This window comes from Piliocolobus tephrosceles, chromosome 9 (assembly GCF_002776525.5).
Source record: "Piliocolobus tephrosceles isolate RC106 chromosome 9, ASM277652v3, whole genome shotgun sequence".
In the NCBI taxonomy this organism is placed as follows: Eukaryota; Metazoa; Chordata; class Mammalia; order Primates; family Cercopithecidae; genus Piliocolobus; species Piliocolobus tephrosceles.
This window is the reverse complement of record NC_045442.1, coordinates 8,501,488-8,505,143: the sequence shown is the minus strand read 5'-3', so window position 1 is coordinate 8,505,143 and position 3,656 is coordinate 8,501,488.

Sequence of the window (3,656 nt, the reverse complement as noted above, 5' to 3'; positions counted from 1 at the left end):
ATCATTCCATTTGGAAGTAGGTGTTTGGTACTTTGGTGCCTGTAATTAGCTAGGACCCCTCTTGCAAACTGATTTTGTTTGGCTTTGTATTATGGGAAGTTCATGAGTACGTTCACTCCCTGCTTCCTTCCCTAAATATGGGAAGGTGCTGCGTCATGAGGAGGTGCTTATCTGCATCTTCCACCAGACTGAACTTCACGACAGCTGGGATCAGGACACCTTTGACTTTTGCTTATCTTTCCACTGTTTACCCAAGTACTTTGAATTGAGGTCTCAGAGTGTTCCCCCACACCTTATTTATTAATGCTAAGTTTTTGGTTTGTTTGTTTGTTTTTTATACTTTACAGTGGAGAAATTTGGCAGATAGAACCTTAACCAAGTGGCCGGAGCTAAAGTCACCAATAGGCAGATGCGCTGATGTACCTGAGGACCCGGTGTCACTTGGGTTGCTATGGTTCTGCCCAAAATGCATGGCCTGAATCCAAAGACTAATCCAACAAACTCCAATTGAGGAATATGCTACAAAGCAACTGGCCTGTGCTCTTCAAAGCTGCCAGCGTCAGGAAAGGCAGACAAGCTTCAGATCTGGTCGCTGTAAGACAGAAACTAGAGCCATGACAGTTGATGCAATATGTCCTTGCCAGGTGGATCTGGAGTCAGAAAAATGTTGCTTTACAGGACGTTCCTGGGACAACTGGGAGTTTGCATAACGACTCCATGAGAATAGTATGGTGTCAAGGTTAAATTTCCTGAATTTGATCATTATACTGTGGTTACATAAGAGAATGTCTTTGTTCTTATGAAATTAATGCTGAAGTATTTAGGGGTGATAGGTCATGATTCTGCAACTTATTCTCAATTAGTTTAGCCAAAAAAAAAAAAAATCCATTATACACACATGCAAAAGACAGAGAGAGGTGGTGACAGCGGGGAGAGGAAGCAAATGTGGTTAAATGTTAACAATTGATGAATGTAAGTGAAAGGTAGGTGAGTGGTTATCACACTTTTTAAAAAGTAAGTTTAGCACTTTCTAAAACAAAATGTAATTTCTTGTGTTGGGCAAGAGGATCAAGAGCTCTCAAGTCATACTGAAATCGAGTGCCTTTTCTGGAGTGGCCCAGGTTGGAGGACAAAATTTAGCACCTGCCAGACCGCTGCATCCATGATATTAATGGTGGCTTATAGCAACTTCTCTTTGTGTCAACTTTCATGAGTTTTGTAGATAAAGAGGGTTGAGAACGCATTCTGGCACTTCTTTAGTATCATCTCATACACTCTCAATCCAGTATCAACTTATCCCAAACCAAATTCAACCACAAGGCTGTTGCTGCTGCTTAAAGAGGAGTAAACACTTGGCCATGCTCTGGGAAATCCGCTGAGCTCAGGGGGTCATTCTGTAAGACACTTAAGACCCGACTCTTAAGATCTGGTTCTGGTTTTAGTGGCTCACGGTAGATGTCTATGTCAATCAAATTAGCTGAATAATTGTTTGGCTCTTTACTCTGAGTTCCGTAGATCTGCAGCAAAGAAAGGCCTTTGTATCCCATATGTAGAGATGAGATTAATGAAAGAAGTGTGGCTTATGGTGCACCAGAAGAAAGGAAGCCTGACAGGCGACTGGTGTCAGATGGAGAAGCACAAAGTCCAACATCCATGTGTCCATCATCCTGACACTGACTGGGACAAACAGCACATTCACTGTAAAGTTTTCTTGGGTTATTAGGACTGTTTTAAAAACAGAAAGACCGTATCTACATTAGCACTTTAACGACACTGTAGCAGAAAACAGAATTCATTTAAGATGGTTTTGCCTTCTGGTCAGGATGGTTGCAGATACTGGGCTGGGGAAGAGGGCAGGCAGCAATGGAGCCAATCGTTGGGGCAAGACTGCTCATGGAGCATTGAGAAGGAAGCCTCTGGGAAGCGGATTCGGAACCAGACAAGGAAAGGACCTGAGGTAACAGTGAGAGCCATGGAAGGTTGTAGGGAGGGACCATTCTCCTGGAGCTGGAAAACCGGCCAGCCCTGGTACCCAGGGCTCCACTGCTGCAAATCCCTGCACTGAGCTCAGCTCAGTGGGCGTTCTAGGTCCCACAGTGCAGAGGATGAAACGTGGAGTAGTTTTACAGGGAAAACAACTCCACGTTGTTTTCCTGGAAATGGGAGCCTGGATAAATGGTGCTGGACATGGAATTCCTCGGTCTGGAGAAGAGCTGAGTGGGAGGTTTTGTCAAATAAATGAAGTCTATGGCCAAGACTATTTTAGATGTGGGGGAAGGAAGGCAAACACTTCAGGGTCCCTGCCCCTAAGGGAAGACAGACGGGGACATAAACGAAGTTCTCCTGTAGTCAAGGGCAGACCTGATTGGTGGCCCCAACTGTAGGTTTCACAGTCTAGTGTGATCAGAACACACAATGTTGGGCACTGACATCGAGTTGCTAACTTTTTATTTATTCGAATCGAGAAGACATTTAAAAACGCAAACTCACCTACTATCACCATTATTTTAAGAAACAGGCACTTTCCGCCACCAGGAAAGCTGGAAGCCCTGATTCTCAGAACAGAGGACAGTGCTGAATGTGTTTAGTTCAGGGGGAGTGCACGCCCTTATTTTCTTTTTTGTTCAAACCAATGCAAACTTCCTCTGGTGTGGCAGACACTCTAGCAGCGTGGCCACCTCAGCTCAGAGCTCTGGAGCCCACAGCTTCAATGGGGCAATTAACCTGAGGGCTGCAGGATGCTCGCCTGTTAGCTGCGCTGTTGCCCTCTGGAGAGCCCTGGCCTTCTAATTAATGGAACAGGGATGGCTTTACTGTGCGCTAACAAAGGGACTTTAGGTGATTGAAGGCAGGTGACTTCTGGACTTAATGCAGTGATTTGATTTGATTTGTGACCTTTACTCCCCATTTTAAGCAGAAGAATGGACGCCTATAATTGTGTACTGTGTTATTTCTTCTTCTGTATTTAACCTTCAATATTACCTCCAGGCGAATGCCTGCTCTTCCCGGGGCCCCAGGAGAGGGCTACCTTGTTTACTCATTTCATCTTCAACCCCTCCCCTCCCTTCCCAAGCTGACATTTTCAGCTAAACTGGAAAAAGGGGGAAAAGTGTAGATAAATTGTTAAGATTCTCTGTTTCTTGATTCTGAGCTGAAGAACTTCCTTCTGGATTCAGAAGAAGCAGAGCTACCTGACTGGAGTTATTTCACAATTCTGGCCCATTTAATTTAGGGAAATATTAGGGGAACATTGGTGTTAAGCCCCCGTCCCCACTGCACGCTTCTCCCACCGTGGTGCAGCCAGGCTATGGAGGAGCTGACTCAGATCCAGGGTGAGCAAGGCGGGGCTGAGGTCAGTGTTCTGCTTGCCAATGGCGGGGCCCAATACTGGCTGCTGAGATTTGAGGTTTTCTCTGGCAGCTTCTGAGAATGTTCACCTTACTCTTAAGAGAGCCGGGATTTCTTTCTCCCTCTGAATGTGCAAGAAGCAGCCTGTTGCTCTGAATGCTGTAGTCAGTGGTCTTATAACCAGGAGTGAACCAGTTGTAGGACAGAGCTAATGATGAAGATGGTAGAAACACAGAGACAGGCAGGCTCTGGACTTGGAGACTTTGGTGACATCATTGGGCTGCCTGGTCAACCATCCCTGACACCCC